We start from the raw sequence: 27,282 nt of genomic DNA on the forward strand, positions 1-27,282 counted from the left end.
TAATTAGGTTAAGTTGATAGAACCTGAAACAGAGATATTACTGCACTTATTTTTTAGCCATTTAAGGGATTTTTGCAAGTATACAGTGTACTAGAAGTTAAAAAATTATTACATTGTTAAAAATCCTTATGCTATTCTCATGAAGTAAAAGTTGAGTTGAGTTTAACAGTTATGTTGGTTGAAACATGTATGGGAGTTTTGTAATCATGCCCATCGTCTTTGCTATACTGTAAACTCTTGTTAATGATAAATGATACTGAACTTTCTAATTAATCATGACCTTCATTATATGTAAAGAATTTTGATTTTGTAGGCCTTTGATCATATTTTTATATCCAGTGGATTTTGCATTAAAAATTTTGTTGCAGTAATGGTAAAGATCTTGAAATTGCTGTACGTGGCTGCCTTGTTTATATATGTTTTTTATGTAATTATTTTGCTTATTTTCGTGTAAGCTTAGATTTTGATAAATAAGGAACAATTCAATACAGTCCTATGGATATGTTTTGGTGCGATGTAATTCATACAGAAAGTAGTCAGCTGTATGTGATTATGGAATCAGAAAGTAACAGTACCTCTACTTTAGGGAGAAAAAATAATGATGCATGTGATGATAATGTTTCTGATAGGATGGATTGTGAAGATGTTCATGCCACTTCACAGAGAGAAGTTACCACCTGTAATTTTGATTGTCGTAAAACTTCTGCCCATAATCTGGTGCTCAAAGATGTCATTCCTAAATCAGATTGTAATAGTAGTTTTTTGGGGTTTGATGATAATCCATGTAATCAAGAGAGTGAAGAAATGGCCCCAGTTGATTCTGCCCTTGATGAAGATGCTGATCATGAGATGTTTTTAGGATCTGAAATAAAGGTTGAGATTAATGATGAGGACATAGAAAATTTTTTGTTTAATGGGACAGCCTCCAAACAGAGTACAGGTAATGTTATTCAAAACCAGGTTCCCTGTACATTCTCTGTTAAATTAAAACCAAAAAAAGTTGCTAATAATTGCAGTACAAGTTACCAGTGTTCTGTTTGTGGAAAGCCATATGTAGGGAAATTAAGTAAGCATTTGCGAGAGTGTCATTCGGAACTTTTACTCTTTCATTGTAATGACTGTGGAATGGGATTTATGGTAAAGAGTACCTATGAAAAGCATGTAAAAATACCACACCCAAATAACCTTTATAAATGTGGGAGATGCAAAGCAACTTTTAAAAAGCAAACCAGTCTCAAGGAACACATGGCTAGTGAACATAATGGCAGGGTTCCAGCTAAAATGAAGTCAACTGTGAACATTTTTAAATGTGAGATATGTGAAAAATCATATAACAGCAGGATCTCTTTGTTCAGGCACTTAACAGGGGTCCACAAGAGTATATTTTATAGATCTTCATTAAAAAAATCCTGCTTATGTAAATATTGTGGAAAATTCTTTGAAAATGCATTTGACCATGAAGTCCATAAAAAGGAGCATAAAAACCCACCATTCAAGTGTAGCATTTGTAAATCAGTATATAAGAGTAAAGGTTATTTGAAAAATCATGTGAGAATGCACCTGACAGGCAAGCCAACTTGTAATATCTGTGGAGTAGCTTTTGTAGAACGGAAAACTCTTAGAAGGCATATGCTGACTCACACTTTAGAAATGAAATTTCTTTGTGAGTTCTGTGGAGAGGGGTTTCCCCTTCAGAGAAAATTCAAGACACACATGCGAAAGCATACTAAAGAACCCATCCGAAAGCCATTCAATTGTCCAGTTTGTGAAAAACCCTTTAGGGACAGAAGTAATCTGGCTTGTCATATGCAGAAGCACAGAAAAACTAAAGATTTTGTATGTAATGTATGTGGTAAAGCTTTAGGTGATAAAAGAACTCTAAAAAATCATTTAGGTCGACATCAAGGAAAAACTCAATTTAAGTGTCCAATATGTGAAAAGTCATTTGCTTATGTTAGTTACCGCACAGCACACATGAGAAGTCATACTAAAGAAAAGCCATTTAAATGTGAACAATGTGGTAATTGCTTCACTCAAAAGAGTAGTTTAAACACACACAAAAAAATACACAATGATAAAAAGCAACATGTTTGTAGTATATGTAATAAAGCATTTTTGTTTGCCCATTATTTGAAAGTTCATATGCGTTCACATACTGGAGAGAGACCTTTTAAATGTGCTAATTGTAATAAAGCATTTACTCAGAAATGTACGCTGAATGTTCATCTACAAAACTGTATGTGAACTTTCATTGACAACAGCCACCCTGTTCTGCACCTTAACTGTACCAATACTGTGACCCACCTTCCCGAGTTTGGTTGAAATGATATTGCCATCATTGTTGTACTGTTATGTGTAACTTCAAGTTTTCTTTTTACATAATGGTTATCCAATAAATCCTTTTGTTGATTGACAAAGGAATAGTCGTCTACATGTTGGTTTGAATAGCTTTCATTGAAATAATTTAAAATAATTTAAATTATACATGTTTAGTAAATGTTCTTAGTTCACTTGTCTATTTTATGCAAGTTGTAGCTTCCATAAGCAATTGTATGAATGTCTTTTCAGTTTACCCCCTGCCTTTTGTGTATAGTTATTATATTCAGTTTTGATAGTTAATTTCTTGTAATAAAATATGATTACAGTATGATAATTGCATTAAGGAAATACTAGGCATTGCATACTTCCACGTTACTACAAATAATATGATTGCCTAAGCTCATTAAATTTATCAACTGTAACATTAAAGCAGGTTTTCTGAACTCCAGGTACTTTCTTACCCCCCGCTGTTTTGCATTAACCTGTAAGGGATGGGCTAAATATATATCAGTCACACCCCTAGACTGGGCAGACTGTAAGGTTGGCAAGTTTAAGAAAAAACACATCAGTGGAAAGAGGAAGATATGCAAATGCACATGGTGTAAGAAAAAAATTTTCCAATTTTTCCCTACCTTGCACAGGAAGTTGAAAGTGACTATTTAAACCCTGTGGGGTCTCTTTTACAAGACACTCGTAAAAATATGCTAATTTTACCAAGTTACGCATGTTTTTTCTAATAATTTATTTTAAGTAACTTACCCAGTAATTACATCGCTGTAGTTTTCTACTCGACAGCAGCTTGAATTTTGAACTTCGCAGCAATACTCTTCTTCCGTCCAAGACGGTGACTAGGCTCCGCCCACTCTCTGGGAAGGAGAGGAACAACCCTTAAAAGAAGGATCAATTTGTTTTCTGTCATCCTAGAGCTCACACAGTTGTAGGAACACAGCTTGGTTTTTTGGAAGTCATCTTGTTAGCTTCCCTTTTTGGTGAAGTATTCCAATTGATTGCCTTGGCACTATTTTTTTTTTTTTTTTTTTTTTATCAACTGATTTTGACTTTTTATAACTGGTTTTGACTTTGCCCAATTTTGATAACTCTTTGTGATTTTTGTGTCGACCGGCTTTTTTCTCTTAACAAGATTTGCCCATCGGCTTTTGCATAGTTTGGAGTTGCTTATGAAGATTACTCTTAAGCTAATTGTCCTTCAGGAATGTTTTTTCTCTGTGAGTATTAACTTTTGTAACTTTTTGTCTAGTTTTTTATTATGTCAGACTCTAGCTCATCCAGTTTTCAGTAACAAAAGCTTCATATGATGCTCATACCATTAGTTCCTCTTGCAGAGGTCAGGTCTGTTCGATCAATCTAACTTGTAACGAGTGTGTAGGTTGGGATGAGAAGACATGGAAAACTTAGCTTCTCATCTTTCTAAGAAAGAAAGAGATAGAAAGAGGAAAGCAGCCGATAGGAAAGGTTTAGATATTAGCTCAGCTCCCAAACTGGTGATTATGGATGTACCCTCTGTTACCTCTCCTGTTTCTAATGTGTCTTTTGCTCCGAGCCCTCCCGTTCCTCCCTCATCTGGTTCCCTCATTACCAAACCGGATTGCTTCGCCAGTCTTAAGAGCAAGTTTGACCAGAAGTTTGGTCTGATGGTAAGTACAGTGACACAACTTGGTGAATCAGTGTGCTTTTTGATGAATAAATTTAGTGATAAAAGTGCCAGTCAAGTGATTGTGGAGGAGGTGGGTACCTGTCCCACTGACTCTCCTAGGCAAAGGTCCCTGCCAGACTCCCCTAAATCTGGGAGGAGGTATACTGGAGGCCCAAGGGAGGTTGGTGGAGCTGTACACAGGTAGTCGCCCCTCAGTCGAGCCTGTTGTTCCCAGGCTGCGACAGAAGGCCGTTGGAGAGACATCTCAGATGTCCACCGTCTCTCCTCGAGCCCAGGAATTCCTAGCCCTGATTCAAGGCGCCAGTAGCGTTTCTCGAAGAAGTCTTGCTCCTTAAAGAGGCATTTATCTGCTTGGGAAGAATTTCCTATATTCATCTGCTTGGGAAGAATTTCCTATCCCTTGCAAAAGACTGCAGCTTCTGGGATAGCCCTGAGCAGCTTACTGCTGCTCAACCATCTCCTGACCTCCAGTATCTGGCGCCCAGGCACCATTCTTCATTGTCAGAGCCAATGATGCCCTAGCGCCCAGTGCCTGCTGTCCACTTGGCGCCAATTACGGATACACACGCGCAGCTCCGATTCTTTCTCATTAAGCTTCTTCTATGACACAAGAGGAGTTAGACCCTCCTCTGGAACCAATTCAGTGCCAGCTGAATAGTAATATGGACCTTTTGAAGAAACCTCTTCAATCAAAAACTCCACAGACCCTTCAACTTTGCAGTTATCATCGGAAGAAGAGGAGACAGTTCAAGATTCTTCTCTGTTGGCATATGTTGCTCTCTTGAAGTTTCATCTTGTGGCATTTCCAGATTACTTCTCACCCGAGGCTCCTTCGCCACCACAGTCAACCCTTTTAATGAATAATCCGTCTTGAATTCTCCCGAGTGCCGAGGATGGTTTTATCATCCGCCAGGAAGGCTCTGGAAGATATGGACCTTTGGCTTTCAGAGAAGAGGATTCAAGGGAAATCCTCCTTCTGCATTCCTCCTTCGCACCTATCTATGAGACGTTACCAGTCCTATTCTACTGGAGAAGCTCCCTCTCTGGGAGTGGCTGCCTCCTCCCAGGGGGACTTCTCCGTGCTGATAGACTCCTCACGAAGGTCCACTTTCGATGCTGCTAAAGTGATGTTTTCTGGGACAGAAATTGATCATTTATTGAAGAATCTCTTCAAGTCTTTGGAGGCGCTAAGTTTCCTTAACTGGTTAGTTGGGGCATTAATCAAGAAGATCTAGGATTTTCTCCGCTCTCTGAAGATTGTTCCTCAGATTGGCTCAGCGTGATCTACTGCATCGGCCGAGCTATTAGAGGTGCTTCCCAGGAATTGGCCTCCCTTTTCACTATGGGAATTTTAAAGAAAAGAGAGCTCTGGTGTTCTTTCACCTCCAGGAGTGTTACTGCCCTCTCAGAGGTCGGCCCATCTTTTCTCCTCCCCCCTTGATCGCCATCACCTTTTCCCGCAGTCAGTGGTAGATGAAGTTTCTCTTGAACTGCAGAAGAAATGCACCCATGACCTTTTGGCCCAGTCCACTAAGCGCCCAAAAATTAGTCCACTTTTTCTGCTTGATCGTCCTTACCCCTTCAGAGGCAACGCTCTCTGTCTAGACCTCGGGCTGAAGTCCGTTCCTCCTCCTGAGCCATTAAGAAATCATCTTCTAAGCCAGCATCAAAGAAGTGAAGGTGCAGTCCTCTATGCGCCCATGGGTGCCAGGCTCCAACTGTTTTGGGAGAGTTGGAGTGCCAAAGGGGCAGAACCATGGATTGTAGAAGTACTGAGGGAAGAGTACTCAATTCCTGTCAAGAAAAAGCCACCCCCAGTCAACACGCCGATCGCCTTGACCGTGTACTCCGCAGGTTCAGAGAACTCTAGCTCTGTCAGAGGAGGTCTCAGCGATTCTCAAAAATGAGGTGATAGAAGTAGTAGAGGACATCACGTCGATGGGGTTTTACAATCAGCTGTTTGTGGTCCCCACATCAACAGGAGGATGGAGACCAGTCCTCGATGTGAGCACCCTGAGTGTTTTTATTGAGAAAACAAGATTCAAGATGGAAACACACCAGTCAGCTCTTGCGTCCATCCGTCAGGGCGATTGGATGATCTCCCTAGATATGCAAGACACATATTTTCACATCCCAATTCATCCGGCATCAAGAAAGTTTTTGAGGTTTGTGTACTAGACAAGGTATTTCAAGTCAGAGCATTTGTTTCGGCCTGTCGACAGCACCACAGGTCTTTACAAGAGTTCTCGCCCCCCTGGCAAAGTGGTTGCACTTAATAGGCATCAACATACTTTTATACCTGTACAGTTGGCTGATTCGTGTGCCCACGGAGATACAATGTATGGAGGACCTTCAGAAAACCCTAGTTTTAACCCAAGACTTAGGACTTCTAATAAATCTTCAGAAATCCCAACTGACCCCATCTCGGATTCTCTATTTGGAGATTCAGATAGGCTCTCGGACTTTTCAGGCTTTTCCGTCCCTCAAAAGGATAGAGTCATGCCTGAGAGCAGTGAATCATTTCCTTACTCTAAAGAATTGTTCAGCCAGTGGGTTGATGAGTCTACTAAGCACGTTGCCATAAATAGAACAATTCGTCAGGCTGGGAAGACTACTGTACATCTGCGACCTCTACAATTCTTCCTGAAGAGAAATTGGGACAGGAAGACTCAGCCGGACTCATTTGTCTTTCTGAGCTCAACAGTGGTCAAAGAAGACCTACTGTGGTGACAGTACATGGACAGATATGCAGAAGGGAAGTCTCTGCTTCCTCTGAACCCTGTCCTAAACTACTTCCCTGACGCATTGGACACAGGTCGGGGAGACAGAGGGGCTTCAGGAACTTGGTCTCGGGAGGAGAGCACTCTCCATATCAACAATAAGGAGTTAAAAGCGATTCATTTGGGTCTCAGACACTTTCAGGAAGAAGTCCAAGGCAAAGTAATAGCAGCTTACTCAGACAATACCACAGCCTTAACCTACATCAGTCGTCAAAGGGGAATACACTCGCATTCGCTCTCAAACCCACAAAATCACTTCTCCTTTGGACGGACCGGATAGGAGCAAAGTTAGTCACCTGATTCATCCAAGGAAACTCAATGTGTTGGCGGGTGGGTTCGACACTTCCCACGGAGTGGCATCCGAGACATGCTTTTTGGAAGCTGTGGGGTATACCATTCCTGGACCTCTTCGCCACGTCCAAGAATCACCGCCTTCCTCTGTTCTGCTCCCCTTTTCCAGCCTTTAGCATGGACAACAGATGCCCTTCTGCATTACTGGTCCGATCTGGACTTGTACGCATTTCCCCATTCAGTCTAATCAGACAAGTACTGAACAAGCTCCAATCTCACCCGAATGTCAGAATGACCCTCATAGCTTCATTCTGGCCCCAGAAGGAGTGGTTTACAGGTCTTCTTGCCCTTCTGGTGGACCATCCAAGGCTCCTTCCCACCATTCCAGAGTTTCTCAGACAGGCTCATTGTAGGAGGTTTCATCAAAACCTGTCCACTCTGGCCCTGACAGGGTTTCAACTACTGTCAAAATCCTACGATTGAAAGGATTTGGAAAGCTTGCAGCTCAAGCTGTTGCCAGCAGCAAACAAAAGTCATCTTATAAAGTTTATCAAGCAAAGTGGTCCATCTTTAGACTTTGGTGCAGAAGACTTAACATCTCATCCTCTAAGACATCTATGATCTAGTTAGCAGACTTTCTCCTGTATTTAAGATCCTCCAGATGCCTCTCTTCCTCTACCATCAGAGGTTATAGAGCTATGCTCAGCTCAGTTTTTTGCCACGGGTCTGGACCCTACCTCAAACCAGGACATCTCGGACCTCATTAAATCTTTTGACTCTTCAAAACCTAAAACAGAATCTACGGTTCCTGGAGTCTTGACGTAGTTCTTAAATGGATTTCAGGACCGCGTTTCAAACCTCTTCGCTCAACGTCCCTCAGGGATTTAACTAGGAAGACACTTTCTTTTGGCCCTAGCAACAGCTAAGAGGGTTAGCCAACTCCATACCTTGGACAAAAGGGTGGGTGGGTTTCTCCCAGGGTGATGCAGTCTGCTTGCTAACTTTGGGTTTTCTTGCAAAAAACGAAATTCAGTGAACCCCCCATATTCGCGGGGGATGCGTCCCACACCCCCCCGCAAATAGCTAAAATCCGTGAATACGTAAAACCCCTCTAAAAACAGTTAGAACTGACCATTTTGATAGTTTAAACACAGAAAAAACCCTGTAAAAATGCATATACCTGAGTATTTTAATAGTTTTATCACAAAAAGTGCATTTATTCATGAAAATTATATGAAAATACAGTAATTAGTGAATATTTCTCAGTGAAAAATACCGCGAATGGGCGAATTTTCTGCGAATAATGGCTAGATATGTTCCACAGAGAAACCCGCAAATGCGTGAGTCCGCGAATCATGAGGACGCGAATATGGGGGGTTTACTGTACTCTCAAAACCTTGGCCCCACTACTGTACAGTAAAGAACTTGGAGATTTTAGACCCAGAGGAAGAGGAAAGTTCTCTTTGTCCTGTTAGAACCCTTAAATATTATCTACACAGGACTGAGAAGATCAGAGACCAGGCTAGCCATCTGTGGTGTTCTGTAAAGAATCCTTCCAGACCCCTCTCTAAGAATGCTATCTTGTTCTTTTTAAGGGACCTAATCAGGGAAGCTCATGCTCAAATTGGAGAAGAGTCTCTTCCCTCCCTGAAAGTGAAGGCTCACGAGGCAAGGGCAGTGGCCACCTCCTTAGCCTTCAGGCATAATCTGTCCTTATCTTCTATCCTCCAAACTACATACTGGAGATGTAGGTCAGGTTTTGCAATGCACTGTCTTCGAGACATTGAAACCACCTACACCAATTGCAGCACATTAGGGCCCTTGTCTGTAGCGGGTATGGTAATGGGGGAGGAAGCCTAGGAGGCAACTCGACCAACTGAATGTATTTCTTTCTGGAAGGTATGGTATACCCAAGTTACTTACCATTTTTTTAATGGGGTGATGATATCTTTTCTTTCTTTTTGAATTCGTCGATATCAAGGTGACTGGGCAATATGGTTTGTGTTTTTCTTGGTTCCTGGTACTTAGCCCTGGACTAGGGCAAGTTTTTAAGGTTTGTATGGCATTGGAAGTTCCTTTTTACTACGCAGCTTTGATTAACACTGTCACAGCTAGCAGAATACTCCTTCACTTGAAAGCCTCTGTGTCATTAGGTGTCTCCTTAGGCTGTACCGCCACACCACTACAGGTTGCGATGAGCTCCAACCAGAGGGCAGTACTGTACCTTCCTGCAGTAGCTGTCTCACCAGGTAAGAAACAAGAAGCATTTGTCAATGCGAACATCATGACTATATCCATAATGACTTTAATGTTTTGGGTTCAATACCTCCATGAATCCCCACCATCCATCAATGTGGGATTCAACGATGTAATTACTGGGTAAGTTACTTAAATAAAAATTACATTTTTATAATAAAATAGTTTTGTATATACTTACCCAGGACAGTAATTACAAGTCGAGCCGGCCCTCCTCCCCCTCACATGGACATTTTTATTGCAGCCAACAAATTGATCCTTCTTTCAAGGGTTGTTCCTCTCCTTCCAAGAGAGTGGGCGGGGCCTAGTCACCGCCTCGGATGGAAGAAGAGTACTGCCGCGAATTTCGAAAATTCAAGCCGCTATCGAGTAGAAAACTACAGCGATGTAATTCCTGGGTAAGTATAAATAAAACTTTAGTGTATTATAAAAATGTCATTTTTATTTTATTTTATAAAATTATAATTCCAGCTCACACAATATCACAACAGATAAGAATGAAAATCTGTAAAAAATTCTGAGTTTATTTGTTGTAAAATATTTACAAGATTTACTAAGATGGGGAAATGCAGTAACTTTTTGTGAGGTATACATGTTTTTCCTAATATTTATTTTCACTTTTCTTTTCAAAATTACAATTATAGCTAACATACTATCATAAAAGATATGAACTAAAACCAACAGCAATCCCTGGGTATATTTATGAGCAAATACATGAAAAGACATCCTGGAGCTGGAGAGAGGCAGTACATTCCCCCTTGATATATCAAGGCATACTGATCGATGTCTCTCCCATGCTGAGCTGTTAAAGTTGCCATAAGTCATTTATGGGCCATTGAAGTGATATGAACGTTTTTCCCGCTAAATTCATCCAAACCGAATGGCATGTAATTATGATGATACCCATCCATTCAGGGTTAATTGATATCCCTTCTCTGGTGTGTAACCATACTCCTGATCTTGATACTCTGGTTGAAATGATATTGTCATCATTAGCTTCGAGATAACTACAATATTTAACTATAGTATTTTCTTATTATTTAGCAGTTCTCTGTACATAGTAATTATGCATGACTCCAAGATTTCCTTTAACATTATGGTTAACCAGTAAATCAGTTTGTTGATTGGTTTGAATAGCTCTTTTTGAAATAATTTAAAATCATTTATATTTCATGTACAGTATATGTTCTTAGTTCATCTGTCAATTTTGTGCAAATTGTAGCTTTCATAAGCAATCATATGAAAGTCTTGTCTGTTTATCCCCTCCCCCTTTTGTATTGTGTATCATTATTTTATGCAGTTCACATTTTGTAATAAAATGTTAGTATGAAAATTGGGTTGGTTAGGAAATACAGGGCATTGCATATTTACACAAGGTTTCAGTGAATAATATAGGATTGCCTCAGCTCAGGTAGCTTACAACATTATGGAAGGTGTAAGGATTTGGATATTTTTGTATGCCACACCAAATTAATAAACAGTATACTTTAACATATCTTTATTATGCCCTGCAGACACACAAAGATTTGAATGAAGATTTTATTAGAATTTTAATGGGAAGAGACTAAAATGAGAGACAGACTGTCATCACTCAGTGGTGCAAAACCATGAGACAAACACATATGCCCATCCACATGCAATGCATACCATACTTTTATTTATATTGCACCTTTGTGTATTGTTGTATTCTTCATTGAGCAGCTTGCAACACTCTTCTCAAATATGGCCATTGTTAAACACTAAAAAAAATTACAAAAGGTAATGATGTAAAACAGCGGCTTTTGTGCTTATGGCCAGATCAGTGAAGCTTGGAATGCTTAAGCTTTCTTCCTTTTTCCAACAGTTGTAACCTTCAAAAGATGTTGTACACTATTTTGTACTGCACCCAGTCATTAAAACTATTGCTCATCTAAGTAAATAGTAAAAAGCCTACAATCCATAAATTGTGCCTGTTTTAGACAAAAATCTGGCAGTAGTGAACCTGAGGTGACAGAGTAACCCTGTCCAAAAATGTTGACAAGACATCATTCAAAAATGTTATATCTGATTATGTGGTCATATATTTTATTAATTTATAATCTTCAAATATTTAATAAATTTGTTTGTACACAGTGATGTAACGTTTAACTCTTAACCTTTCTGGTGAACATTGAAATGAACAGTGTGTCAAGCTCAAGTCAGTCAAAAATGAGTGAGGAATTGTAGGAATAGCACAGTCATTTGTTTCACATCATCATATGTTCATTGTTTAAATTTCCAAGTAGTTTACATCCCTTTTTCTTAAGTGTACTGTACTATAATTTATAAAAAGAGATGCACTTTATAGTATCTATATGCAGTATACACGTTTATTTGTGGTTAATAACTACAGTATTAATTCTTAAATATAACATCTATTAAACTGTGCAGTAAACAGTTTTCATTTTTAATTAACAACTATGGGAAAAATTCTTAAATAAAAAATTGAGAGTAATTTGATTACAGATTAATTACGAGAGAAGCATTGTAGGTAATACTATATAGTAAAAAACAAAGATTAGTGCAGGAAAACCACCCCTGTGCTAGACTATATATGTCAGGTTATGTAGTAGAATATGCGATATTGAGGTTTTAGTGTATGAGGTACAGTAATAACATGGACAGCATTTTTATATGAAGCAGAAATCTTTTAACTAATTTTTCACCTATTATTTGCATTCTAGTTGTTGTTTATGTATATAGCAATTTCACATTTTTTTTTTTTATATATTTTTAGTCTTATATTTAAAATTTGCATAATTTATAGGCCAACTAGAATTATTGTTTACGTAACTGTATCTCCTGTACTCTTAAATTTGAGGGACTGGTCCCGTCAATATTTCCTACATCAGATTGTTAATACTGAATGCCAGTCTTTGGCATGGGGCCCCATCAGCCTCACATTAGGAAATCCCTGGTTGTAAAGTATGTTTTAGAAGTCATCTTTCCTCTGCTCACATATGTGACAACTGGCTAACATCAGGATGTCGATGGCCCTTCCTATCAGTCTCTCACATCATTAACACACAGATGAGGGCGCATTGCAGAGGTTACAACCCCTAAGTTCTATGAGACAACCTCCCAGATGAATAGTCTCCCTTATATATGAAAATATTTGTATACTTTGTCATAAGTTACAGTTTTTTAAATGTAATTGCATTTTATCTTAGGTTTACAAATTTAAAGTCTGTGTTCATAGCCCCAACTTTAATCATCCCCACATTCTATCTTTGTAACTGAAGGAAAGAAGGGACTTCTTCCTCCTTCCCACCCTTTGTTAACAAAATTCAGTAACCAAAATCAACTGTTAGTTGAGGGCTATTCTTGTATGTATATTTCAGTTGTTATACCTAAGAAAAATATATACAGTTTAATTGAAGGATATTCTTGTATGTATTTCAGTTGTTATACCTAAGGAAAATGTATACAGTTAACCCCCGGGATTTGCAGGGCATAGGGACCACAGCCTCCCACAGATAGCTAAAATCTGTGCATACCGGGCACCACTCTAAAAATGCCTATAACTGCCTATTTTGATAGCTCAAACACCAAAAACCCCTTCTAGAAATGCTTATACCTACCTGTTTTAATAGTTTTATCATGAAAAATGTATTTAGCCACAAAAATATTATGAAATTACAGTAATTAGTAAATATTTCTCTATGAAAAATTCTGCTAATAGGTGAAGCCGGAAATCCAGAAATGCAAATAGGTGGAGGTCAACTGTATTACTTTAAGAAATCACAGTATTAAGGCCATGGTCTTCTAATCTTTTGCTTTACCATTGTTAGAATATTGTTCTGTTTGGATACCTGCAGTCTTCCAGAATCATGACTTAGGTCACAGGTAGGTTAAGTAAAATGTATACAGGCAGTCCCCGGTTTACGAAGGGGGTTCTGTTTTTACGTTGCGCCGTAAACCAAAAAATCGTCAAAAATCCTAAGAAAACCTTACTTTTAATGCTTTGGGTATACTGAAAATGATGTAAACTGCATTTTTATTGAGTTTTTCATGAAAAAAAACCTCCAAATTTTTATTATTCTGCTGTTTTGGAGCCATATTTCTTCCGTCGGATCGGAGTACAACGCGTCGTAAACCAGGAAATAATTTCTGATGAATATATTTGAAAAGTGTCATAACCTCAGAACTTCGTAAGCTGGACCCGTCTTAAACCGGGGACTGCCTGTACTCAGTGCTCACTCCAGTATATTTAAATAGCTGTAATTCATCTGCTGGTTTGGCACCTGTATCTCAAATGTATTTTCCTCGGAGGTGGATTATTTTAAATTTTATCCGTCAGATACAGAGGTCAGAATTATGGTATGTTTCAGTGTTGCACCCATGAAACAGTCTGAGGTATGGAAATCCATTATGATCAACTTAGACAGCCTTAGTTTGGAATTCGGCTTGGAATATCTCGAGTACTGCAGCTATCTTGTATTTATCTTGTTATGCATCATCCATTGTGCACCTGTCTCTAGAATGAACCTATGCTGATTGTAGGTTCAAACGTTGATATTGGATTCTAGTAAAGAAAATGATCACTCATAATTATTTCCCAAATGAAATGTCTAAATAATGGTTAAGCATCATTATAATGATATTGAGGAGTGTTTATATTACTAGACCATATAAGAAATGAACTTAATAATATTAAGGTATATGTATGTATCACTATATACATGTTTGAATGTTGTGCTTTTTTCAATCATCATTACTATTCTTATAAACCATATGTACAGTATATTACTATTTGTAGATTTTATGATTATGCATATTTTTCGGGAGGTAAAAACAAAAATACTTTACTATAGAGTTTGCTGTATTAGCATTAAATGCTGCTCTCCTATAAAAGAAAAGATAATGGACCACATCTTTATAAAAGAAAAAATAATAAATCAAATCTTTACTGGAGTCTTTTAACATAAATTTTGTAATGTTTTACTTTAAATATTACTTTAAATATATCCAAATAGTAACTTGTCATCAATGCTTTATCTTTCTTCTTCTTTACCATGTTGTCATCAGCAGGTAGTTTCTTCTAAGCCACATCTTGATCAAAGGAGTGGCATTCCATGAGCTGAACGGGAGGCCAGTCAGATTAATTATCGTAAGATTAGCTACATTTTCAACTATAAGGCAACTCATTTTATCTGAATATGTGATATTCATTCTTGAAAACCCTCTTTCTGTCTCAGCAGAACTGACAGCATTGATAATAATTTTAGCTTTCTGTATACTTTGAGGAACCTCAGCCTTCGCAGAGTTGCTAGAATTTTGTAATACATTTTCCACACAATCCCGAAAATCACTGATGCTGATTTCATGATAAAAACTTTACTAAATTCCCTCAGTGTTTCTTCAGCAGCTCTCCAAGGTAAAACTACTTCCTCAGTATTCCACAAATTGGGCTCGAGCAAATTGATCAGCCCATGAATCTTGTCATCTTGTTCATTGTTTTCTGATATTAAACTATCACAGTTCATCAACCTGTTTTTCATATTTTTTATTACTGCCTCAAGTAGCTTTTGACGAGAAAGGCTAACGACTTTGTTGTTGCTGGTAATGCTTAATGAAGTTTACGTTACGAGGTAAAAGTTGCGTGCTCTACTTTATTTATAACTACCTAATCGGGTGGTCAACTGGTCATTGCACTTAGCCAGTTTGCCATACTCATAATTCTGTGAGACGGTTCACACGAACTGGTCCGAACCGGCTGAATCCCACTACTGCTTAGAGGTTGGACAAAGATAAATTAATATTTATCCAAAAAATTATGAAAGAAGATACCTCATCACAGTTTGGGGGACCCCACTGCCAGTATGTGTTTCACTCTTTCGGATCTGCTTTCCTTGTTGCAGAATATACCATAATAGTCCTCTGACTTAGATTTCAACAAAATTACCAATACTGTAAGGTTTAAGCTTTGTCCACTTCTGTAGTTGTATGAAACAACTTTTTTGTCAAACAAGGTATTCATGAAAGGTATGAGTGCTCCTAATCCACATTCTTCCAATACCTCAGAATTGCATACCACCTTCTTGGATACAATTAATTTTCAGCATTTGTGGTTGTTCCCATAGCGTTATGTTTAGTCTCTTGCCCTGTTTAATGATGTAGATTCATATCACCAACTTACATGGCATACCCTACCCAAAGCTTGCAGTGACCAACTTGTACCTGAGTTCTGAGCAATCCACCATCAACAAGTTGGTTGACAATATGACTGACTTTGGTACAGCATAATTTCCATCTGATGATGCCATCCAGTACAGTACCATTTTTATCTTACGGTGTCATCCCAGTCCAAACATTCATGTACAAGTAATCCCGTGATTATCTGGATTAGTAGAGCCAAGGGCCCATCGGATAATGACGAGTAAAAAAATTTAGGGGTGTGCAAAGGCAACTCCTTACTCTTCCTCGCATAACATTGTCAATAGCGCATACATTAGTGGTAAACACTTAATATTCTTATAAACAACAGCCATCACACGTTAAACTGAAAACTTTATGCAAAAGTAATTATCTACCTTATTATCCCATATGCAAAAAGTAATTATCTGCCTTATTTTCCAATATTCGTAACAAAACAAACTCCATAAATATGCTAAAAAACAAAAAAAGCAACCCTTTCTTTTTCTCTCATACGCGACACTTAGTTCGGTAGGCAACATGCTTTTCATTTGTAGCCATAAATACTAAATGTAAACAACCATTTCCAGATTTGTAACAAAGTAAACACCATAAATACACTTACAACCAAAAAAAAGTAATCCCTTTCTCTTTTCCTTACGTAACAGTTCAGTAGGCTCCAGTGTCTGTTCCCGTGTTCCAAGCCTTGTTACATCGCCTCGCCCTCCAATACTATCATCACCTCCTCCAGCAAATTTTTCCGGTAGTGCCGTTTCATTGTAACAGTAACACCTTGGTCCATTGGCTGAATGAGTGCATCGTATTAGAAGGCAAATACATGACCCTAATACAACCTTCATCGCCAACCAATTGGACTGTGATAAGATGTGCAGGCGCATTGTCCATGAGAAGCAAAGACTTCACCTGATGTTTAACAGTACCAAGGTCCTGTCCCTGATGATGAATAACTTCCTTAAAAAATAATAATGGAACCAATTGGAAATGATCTTTGAGGTAAACCAAGCCTTCACCGAATGATACCAGATCACTGGGAGCCTGTCCATCAACCCATACAGGACATGTGGTTGCTTTGCATGTCCAACTACTGCTGGTTTGCAACGATGCCAACCAGTAGCATTTGCACATAATAAAGCAGAAATACGTTTCTTGGAAAATATTGACCGGGTAAATTTTTTTTATATTCATCAGCCAAGGAGTTAGTGGGTAAGGAGTGATAGAATAGAACAGTTTTGTCAGTGTTGTAGATCTCCCCTAAAACAAGGCCTTTCTTCATCAAGTCCTGCACCATTTGGTGAAATTCCTACATTCCCTCCTCGGAAGTATCCAAGGCTTCACCATGAGTTTTCTTGTTAGAAATCCCATGTCGAATTTTGAACCAGAACAGCCAACCTTCAGATGCTCTAAAGTCTGCAACCTTATGCAAGCCTGCAAACTTTGAAGAAGCAGCCTCCAAGTCAGTACTGTGAATGTTCACACCAGCAGCCCGTTGTTGCTGAAACCACATCAAGGTAGGCTGATCAGTGTCATCATAACGGTCCTTTGCCTTGACCTTGTGGGCTTGACTCTTGGCCACCTCACCGAATTCCATTGCATACTTCTTCAGCTTGTCCTGGGAAGTCTTAAAATCATGCAGGGTTGACCTGGCAGTGCTGTACTCCCCCATTATATGTGACCAAGTCCAACATTGTTCCATCCTCTCAACAATTTCTAATTTCTGTAAGGGTCAACAACTTCCTTCCCCTCGTAGGATGAGGTGGGGCCATACACACAATCAGTAGCATGACACAACACAAGCACAGCCTGCAGTGCTGCAGGTACTGCTAAGAACACAGCATGCTCCATGCTGTAAGACTGTACTGTAGGTATGAATGCAGTCCACTTGAGAACAGGTCAAACAAGCAACTGATCAAGCACAAAGAGGGAAAACAGTCTTTGAGTGCACTGGTGCTTTCCAGATAAAGCCAACTAGCATAAGATATGTTTATGATGCTATGCCTATCAACCTTTCAAAATTAAAAAACAACAATGACATAGTACATTTCTGCCAGTAGCAAGAAACACAAGTACATGTCCATATCAGCCAATAACAAGCGATAAAGAACGTGATGTTTCACGACATGTTAGGTGACATCAAGCTTTTGAGCCAATAGCAATCGCAAACGCTAACTCTCTCCCTCTACCTCTTTGCCTTGTATATTCATGAATTTGTTTCTGAGCACATTACTTTATCACATGTTGCTATTTTTTTGCTTTGCTTGATTTACTGTACCATATTACAAGTTTAAATGACTCTAAGTACAATTATCACACATATCAGTACACAAGAGAATATTGTATCACTGTTGGTCTTTCATCTCTAATCACTGTGAAAATATTTAAAATGCAAATTTCAAATGTAGGCAAGACAAACCAAACAGGCTGTAGGAAGTTCATCAACGTCATTGGTTAAGTGTGTGCATACATATATACTACCCTGTGCACATGATTGCATTTATCTTTTGGTGTAAAAAAAAGAGAAAATACAGTAAAAATATAAACAAGAATATTGTAGCATGAGCTATAAATAAAAAAGTAAAGGAATGTTTGTGTTACTGTACTTAGGCTTTGATGTAAATATACCTCAGTTATTGTTCTCTCTCCCTCTCTCCAGACTGCTCATCCATTCCCATAGTGCCCAGCCATCCAACCCATCCCCCAACCTTGGAAACTTCTTGTGGGTTACCCTACCCACAAACCCTTTCGCACTCTGTTTGAGGGTAAGCAGTGTTACCAACATTTTTGTGAGGCCATGCAGCATTGCCAACCTTTGGATGGCAGTTTTTTTAATTTGCTTGGTAGGGGTGTGTTGGGTAACGTCAATATATTTGTTCATGTCTTAACTTCAGTACTGTATATCACTTTCCTGAGTCAGCAACTAAACAAAGAACTCTCCAGTTGATGCATCGCATTTCATAACTGCTAACAGTTTCTCTTGTAAAATATTTAAAACATGCTTGAATTGAAAGTAAGGGGATATGAGAGTTTAATGGCCATGTACAGTAAACCCCCCATATTCACATTCTCACAGTTCATGGACTCACGTATTCACGGATTTCTCTGTGGAACGTATCTACCCATTATTCACAGAAAATTCGCCCATTCACGGTATTTTTCACTTGAGAAATATTCACTAATTACTGTATTTTGATATAATTTTCATGACTAAATGCACTTTTTGTGTTAAAACTATTAAAATACTCAGGTATAAGCATTTTTAGAGGGTTTTTCTTGAGTTTAAACTATCAAAATAGGCAGTTATAAGTGTTTTTAGAGGGGCTTTAAGTATTTGCGGATTTTAGCTATTCGCGGTGGGATGCGATACGCATCCCCCACGAATATGGGGGGTTCACTGTACAGCAGTTTATAAGTGATTAGGGTAAATCTTGTCATGTTACCACCATTTAATTAATGACTAGGTAAATTTTGAATACTACTTCATGTATGCATTTTCTATATAAGTGGGTAAAACCGTAAAGGCTAATTCACATTATAACATCACATCACCGACACATCACATCACGTCAGGGTATGTGAGAATTTCTTACATGTAATCAAGTGAACTTGTTCACGCCATCATGTCACGTCACTGTCAAGCACACAGCATCTACTGTCACATCACGACACGTTTTCTTGGAAAGAATATTTTGACATGACTTGACGGTGCTTATGTAAGTTTCTTACCGCTAAATCTGTGAGTTGCTGAGGTTGGGCACGCACTGAACAGGATTGTAATGGATAGTGTGAATACAAGGCACGGCTGATGCGACGGTGACGTGTGATGCGTTGGTGACATGGTGGTATAATGTGAATCAGTCTTAAGATTCAACAGTGGACTTTGGGAAGTGAAGTTTTAAGGAAAAAATATTTTTAAAATCTCTGTCCAAAGGAATTTCATCTTTTTTCCTTATAATTTAGTTTTAAGGATGAATGACCAAATCAGTAAGAGAGCCATAGAAGGTAAAGAGCTATATACAAAAATTATAGAAATAAACATCAGGAAAAGCAAATGTGCAAATCCATGAAAAATAGTCTAGTTCAGTTTCTTTTGTCTGTGTGCATTTAATTTTTGGCTTATTTCTGAAACTATGAAAAGGTCAGGTGGTGAAATTAATTTAAACATTCTTTGAGTTGAAAAAGTAAGTTTTTCTCAATCAGTTACAGGTTAAAGAGCTGCTTCATTTTTGGAGTTTCTCTTACTTACCAAATGCTATAAGAGTTCATGAGAGTTGATAGTTGTAGGAAATTATAATTTTTAAATTTTCTTTGACAATTTTATCATAATGAGTGTATGTGTACAGTATCACTCAAGTGTGTAAGTACAATAAAATAATAAAGAAAAATATGTTCATATGTGATGTAGCCTACAGGTCTGTGAGAACATTCCAGAATTGATACTGGAAGAAGAAGGGAGGAGAAGGTACATTTTTTTCTGCGTCTTTTTTGCTTTGTGTTTTGATGTTGCTGGATTCTGTCTCTTATTTTAGCATGAAGGCTTTTGAATTTGCCATACAAAAGATTCCCAAGATAAATGGACATTTTCTTGCTTAAATTAGATTTCATAGGAAAATATTTCCATAGTTAGAATTAGAAGAGAATGTCAGATTTTCTTGTAGGGAAATATATTTTGTGGCATTGCAAGGCCTTATGTGAGCTCATTTCCAATTAGTATACTTGCTATCCAACCCATTGAACAGTCACCACCGGTTCAAGGGAAGCATGTTCAAGGCCAGTGAGCAGCATTCCACAGGTAAAACATTTTGCAGGTGATCATACCTGTTAAACTCTATGCACAATACCTGAAAGCCAACAGATTCCGAGTGGGAAGGACAGGGCTGTGCCCCTAATTTCATGAGTTCTCATTCAGACTGCAATTCTCCTTCCACAATGGGAGAGATGACACCCACGGATTGACTTACAGAGCCAGGAAATATACTAGTATACTACTCAGAAACTCCTTCCTTAACGCTGTTAATGTTAACCAAAGAGTTGTGAACATACAAATCTGAGGTGTTGAGTTTCCCCACTATAGTACTGCTGCACTTGAACCAGATCCAGTAGTATCTCCTACAAGTCACAATTGGAAAGCCCCTCTGGTAGGAAAATGGGAAGGAACACTGATGTGACCAACAGTTTTGAATCTCATTACAACCTTTGGGACAATTCTGAACAAAGAGATCTCCATCATCGTGAGTTAAACACAAACAAGATCCCAGATCACTTGCCTGTACCTACACCTATGTCAGGCTAAAAGAAACAAACCTATAAAGACAAGAGGCATGACCTCCAGGGTTGACTTCTGAGAGGGAAAAGCCTGTTAGAGCTTCTCAAGAGTCTAAAAGATCTCCCTTGAAAAGGAGAGATCTACTAGTCCTAGACTCAACCCGTGGTCTAAGACTGAAGCAAGCTATCCAAAAGCTGGGGCAGAAAGAAGCTTTTCACGGCAAAGGTAGGCAAGAAAACACTGCTACCTGCTGACAAGTAGCTCTGACCAGAGAGATATCTCATCTAAACTACCATTAATTTGAGATTATTCTTGCCTGCTAGACAGTTGCTCAAGGAACAAAAGTATCTGAAAACTTCTACAGGGACTGAAAAGAGAATCCTCTTGACTGGGGAGAGCTGGAACAGGTCCAGGCTTGAAGTGCCAGAACTCTCATCTCCCTGAGGTACCAAACTATGAGTGGCTGAATCTGAAGGTTAATCAGAGAGGAATATCTCTTGGGGCTTAAGACCACAAGGCTAGCAGGTCCAGATATTACTCAGCATTGGACACGTGGAAAGCACCAGACTCCTCCAGAGAAAAGAAATCAACCTGCTGTTGATTGCTTACTAAAAAAGGGGAATTGCAAAAAAAGATGTAAGGTTTGAAGTTACCCTCCAAGCAAGAAGCCTTCCTCCATTCTTACATTGGTGCCAGTATGGAGAACGTGAAAATATCAAACACCATACAGGTGTTAATGGACCATTATGCCCCTTTTACCCATCTTCGATGGTAGAGCGGGAGTGCCAGTACATGAGGAAGTAAGTCACGACCAAGGCAACTGAGTGAGAGCTCTCTCGACAGCAGGAAAAATTTGCAGATATATTACCCAAGTGCTTTCTCAAGCCATCCAGCTCACAACCAAGCTTGATGACCTGTAGAAAGGCAGTCCCTGTACCCCAGTATCCAAATCCTGATGTAAATGGACCCAAGATGCCCTTTCTGCTGGAGGAGGCTGCCCGTCGAGAACCCCCAGGGGATCATTCCATGCTTGGGTGTACAACCCATTCAGTTCTAAGACCAATACAGGTATGTGCTTCCTCGTGAAAAGGCTGGAAAGAAAGCATGAACACTTCCTATCCTAGCCGTGATGCTTATCTAACCCTAGCTTCTCAGAAGGTCTATGAAGAATTACGGGAAAACGGTGAACAGTCCCTGGTACCACTGACCCATCAAGTTGAGTCAGAGCCTCTCCACCAGTTGAACAAGGCCATGAGTGGTCATCAACCCATGTTGACTTCCCAGGACCCAGGACTTGTTCCCAAGGAAACAGGTCGGGGGCGGGGGGAGGATGAATGTCTGCATATGCAATTCTTGCATGTTCGCACTGGCCCTGCAAGCCAAGGGCCCCATACCAGTAGTATAAGTACCCTAGGTGGCTTAGCCTGGCAAGCTAGGCTGGATAAGTACCCCTAGGTTCCAGGGAACCCCGAGTAGCAGTTGCACCCATGCTGCAGCATGGGTAGCGGCAGGGACTCCAGGACCTGTGGTCAAGAATCTTGACCAGACTGGTCAACACTGCAAACCAGGTACTCTAGGGATTGGAGGACCTTAGGGTAACAGTTGCACCTGTGCACGAAGCCACAGGTGCAGCGGTACTCACAGTACCATTAGCATGAGCCCCACCAGTCTCTTCCCCAGAAAAGGACTAACTGCTGGAAGCCTGTGAAGACTTCTGTGGGGAGAGCCAGACATTGTGCCCTTCTTCCTCCACTCGAAAGTATCAAAAGAGGATAGTAAGGAAGCAATGGAGAACTTCACAGTACCTGTCACTACTGAGCAAACTAATCCAAAGATCAGGCACATCGATAGGGCCTGAGCCTCACGACTGGGTTGCGCTAGCCCCTCCCTCATGGCTTTAAAGGCCTGGAGATAGAAGGGATGACGTGCTACCCTGCCACCATGTCCATCCAACCATGGAAGGACTGGGAACATCAGAACAAGCAGCATGAAGGACCTTGCACACCTTCTCCATAAAATCCCAAAAGATTGCTGGGGAAGAATTGAAGTGTTTCTCTATCACCCCGGTCGCCTGACCAAGGAAAGTTAGGGAGAACACCTCAAACCTCTCTATGCGATCCTGAAAGATAGCAATGAGAAGGGTTGAAATGATTACCTGTTAGTGCAGCCCATCTAGAACACTCCAAACTTGTTGCCGCTTGTAAACCAGTCCGTAGACTGGGGAAATGAGGAGTAAACAAGCTGCGCGTGGGATCAACGCACTCTTTTCTCTCAGAGAGAGAAAGAGAACTTGGCTTGAAGCATGCTCGAAAACTTACAGAGAGACAAGACAAAGAACTTTAAGTCTAAAGGAATTGCATTCTTTGCCAGCCCTTCACAGGAAATCAATCACATACAGCAGTTGAGACCCCCACCCCAAAAGGAAAGGTGTGCAGAGAGAAGCTTATCAAGCTTTCTAACGCAGAGCAAACTCCCCTAACTCTAAACTCAAACTTATAGTGAGGGTTGAGGTGAGTTTCAGGAGGAACAATACAGAAGGAGATTGAGAAGGGAGGGGAACGACTCTATCCTCCTTTCACCACTGTCAAGCTCACGTCATCTGGGGAGCTGTCAAAAATCATGAAGACTAAGCCACAGAGATCAGAGGAAAAAGGCTACATAAAGGAAGGCAGCCATAGCAGGATTACCTTAAATAAGGTAACCTTACTGTCATGGGGCTTCCAAGTGGCTAAGTCTACCATAACTGAAAGGTAAATACTGTATATTATTAAGTACTGTATGTCGGAGAATGATACAGCTGTTGTGCCACTACCAGATGATGTTACCTGTCCAATGAAAACAAATGTTCATGTCAGCATTAAAAAAAAAACTCCAATTCCTTTCAAGGAGACTTATTTGACCAATGGGTTTGAATAATTACAATACAAGCACTGTCAAAAACCAAAAGAGGAAAAGGAGTACTCAAGTTTAATCATCAAAAGTGTGAATGGGAAAAGTCAGTCAGAGAGTCCTGAAAGACATATGAACTTGGCAGCCAGAATGGAGCACAGATCATCAGGTGGGTAGGGTTTCCCCCTGCCTGTTAGTAGTTCACTGCGTTGTCAAGAAGTTCGAGTGGCCATTCCAGCTTGTGTTTGCAAGTTAAATCCTTATATTAAGAATGAAGGTTTGTATATGTGGAGTAACAAAATTATTTCATGTGAAATACTGTACCACTATTATCTAACTTGTCTTTGAACAGCCACCATGTCCAAACTTGTCTTTGCTTCTGACTTGATTTTGATAGTTTATTATTGCTTTTTAGTGTAATTATTCTTACTGCAGAAACTATTTGTTTGAAATTCTGGACAAACATCAATAATTGCCCTTTTGATATTGAAACTCTCTGGAGATTAATATCTATGTATGACTCCTGATATGCCTTGTAAAATCTGTGGAACTAATTTATTTTCTTTACATCTTTTCCTTTCCTGCAAGTGAAGAATTGTTGTTGGCCCCTGTAGAGAATTGGAATAAAATAGAAACATATTGTCCAGTTACTCAATAGATTAGTAAGTGAATAGATATTTTACTTTTAGACTCAAAATCTATTTCTTTTGCAGGTTTACTTGTGACTCCAGAATTACCCTTCAAGATGCTGAATGAGATCTTTGTACAAGGAATTTTTTTACTTTAGTTACAACCATAGTACCTAAAAATGACCATGATTCAGCTGTTTGGTAGGCTACACTACTTGCTTATTAGTACAAAACCTGTAGTGTGTCAGTTTCTAGTGTAATCTTTTCTTTACTAAATATTTGTTAAAAAAGGCGTGTAGTTACACCACTTTGTGTACAGTATTTGGGTTCAAGGTAAAGTTGTTTTTACTATTTTCTTCTTTTTGTCCATTACAGTTGGGAAGAATGGTGATGTATTATGACCATTGATTGTTTCATGCTTTAGTTAATTGCTGACAAGATATACAAGTACTTTTGTTTCAGATTTCATGGAAGATATCTGACAGAAATATTTATGTGCAATTCATATTCTAGCAAAAAAAAAATGCATCATGGCAAACTTTAGTGGAAACTTTTGTAATTCTGATAATGGAAAAGTTTTATCTTCTTTTTACAGTCATAATGATCTAAGTCATCATGGAGGTTTCCAAGGACATTCTATTTTCCAGATGAATGAGATTGACCATCGATTTTATGGGAGAGATATTCAAAATGATTCCCTCAACTTTAGGAGGGATTTTTATGCTGATTTAGCAGCTACTAAAGCAGCATATAGCTTAAGTGGATGTCACCCCCAGTTTGTCAATAGCATTGCAAGTACAACCAACATGTATGGTATGGGGTCTGCTGCAAGTAATATGTATGGTATGGGGGGTACCACTAGTAATATATATAGCATGAGTGCATTTGGCTTGGAGGGCCGATATTCAAGCTATTCAAATGTGTCCAGTGGAAGTTCTCATAATAGAGGCCACTATGATGGTACTGGTGCTGTAAACTCAGAAAATAATGCCAGGGATTTTACAAGCCTTTGTGAAGAAGAGAAACATTGTAGCTTCGCAAACGGTGAGAATGTGCAAAGTGAAGGTACTTTCTGTAAGAACTATAACAGTAGCTATGTCAGTGATCAGAGGAGATACAATGTTATAGATCTGCAAGCGGAAGAGGAAGATGTGAAACACCCAGTGACTGATGAAAATGCTCTAAATGTTCAGGGTAACCCTTCAAGTGATAAATTATTCTTCTGCAAATTGTGTGGGAAAAACATTACCATAGTTAACTCTTTTGAAAAATCAATGGCGGATCATGCAAAATTGTATCATGGTTCAATTTATTTTTGTTTGTTCTGCGATAAAAGCTACAAGTGGAAGAAGAGCCTGGATAAACATTTAGTAAAGTTTCATCCTCACTCAACACCATTCAGTTGTGAACTTTGTGGCAAAGAGTTTCGGAATAATTATAGCCTTTCAGATCATAAAAATTCTCACTGTAATTTGGAAACAAAGTTCACAGATAATATGCATCATGCAAAAAGCAGTTTTTCCAATCCTTATCAAGAAAAATGTTTTACTTGTCCTTTGTGTTCTGGTAGTTTTATAACAAAAGATAGTTTAAGGAAACATATTAAAAGCATTCACTTGACTGAATCAATACATGATTGTGAAATTTGTGGAAAGGAATGTAAAGATGAAATTAATATAGGCAGAGAAGTTGAAAATCGTGATTTTCCTTTAATATGTGATATTTGTAAGAAATGTTTTTGTAGCCTGTCTACCTTGAATAAGCACAAGCAAGCAGTACATTCTTTTGGGAAGCCAGAGTGCAATATATGTGGAAAGGACTTTGCAAGTTTTGACATTATGAAAAGACATATGTTACTCCACAGTGATGAAGTTAAATATTTGTGTGAAGTGTGTGGAAAAACATTTGTCCGTTTAGATAGATTTAACAAACACATGAAAAGACATATGGGAGACAGGCCATTTCAGTGTGTTACATGTCAAAAGACATTTAGAGATAAGTACATTCTAAATCTTCATTCACGTAAACACACAGGAGAGAGACCATTTCTGTGTAATATTTGTGGTAAAAGTTTTAGCAGCAAAAGTACTTTGAGAATACATATCTCAAGGCATACAGGTGACAGCCAGTACAAATGTGACATTTGTAACAAAACATTTGCATATAGTACATATCGGACAGCTCATATGAGAATTCATACCAATGAAAAGCCATTTAAATGCAATATATGCTCAAAAGAATTCACACAAAAGTGTAGTTTAAATTTCCACATGTTGCGTCATTCTGGAGAGAAGAAGCACACATGTACTGTTTGCAAGAAAGCGTTTTTACATTTGAGTTATTTGAACATTCACATGAGAACCCACACTGGAGAGAAACCATATAAGTGTTCATCGTGTAATAAGGAATTTTCTCAAAAAAGTACACTGAATACGCACAAGCGAAAATGCCCTTAAACTGTATTATTACATTTTCAGTCGGCTCCTGTATCTGTATATAGATCTACCTAAAGCTGAGGTGACACCATTGCAAGTAGAATTACAGACATGGATATTTCAAGAACTGCCCACATCATAGGTAGCTTCTTCTTGGTTCAGTGTTAATGGTAAGGCTAGCATATAGAGGTAGAGCATAAAGAATAATGAATTTAATGAAAGCCCATGTATCAGGTCATCAGGTTTAATATAATGTAATGTGATTTTATTCAGATTTGTTATGGGATCCTTTAGTAGGTTTCAGTTATTATGAACAGGCATAGTATCCCAGTTAAATGGTGCTGAGGTATTCTTGAATAATATGAAATGAATGCCAGTTGTGTTTGGTAAACATTCTGGATATGGTAAAATAGTTGAATAATAAAAAAACAAACTGTTACTCTCAGTTTTTAAGTTATATTTTGGGTTTGTTCAGTTTGCAAAAATATCACAGTAATGAATTTTTTTATATTTATTATTATATTTTGAGTTTGTTCAGTTTGCAAAAATATCACAAAGTAATGATTTTTTTTTT

General features: G+C 38.8%; 1 long non-coding RNA gene across 1 annotated transcript in view; it reads left to right on the top strand.

The window, feature by feature from the left end:
- Positions 1–27,282, top strand: part of LOC136854650 (uncharacterized) — a 58,214-nt gene that overhangs the window by 30,290 nt on the left and 642 nt on the right. The window contains exons 3-4 of the long non-coding RNA XR_010857754.1: positions 24,358–24,474; positions 24,869–27,282. The exon at positions 24,869–27,282 is cut by the window's right edge and continues 642 nt beyond it. This is a non-coding gene — a long non-coding RNA (uncharacterized lncRNA). The remainder of the gene's footprint in view (positions 1–24,357; positions 24,475–24,868) is intronic.

This window comes from Macrobrachium rosenbergii, chromosome 29 (assembly GCF_040412425.1).
Source record: "Macrobrachium rosenbergii isolate ZJJX-2024 chromosome 29, ASM4041242v1, whole genome shotgun sequence".
In the NCBI taxonomy this organism is placed as follows: domain Eukaryota; kingdom Metazoa; phylum Arthropoda; class Malacostraca; order Decapoda; family Palaemonidae; genus Macrobrachium; species Macrobrachium rosenbergii.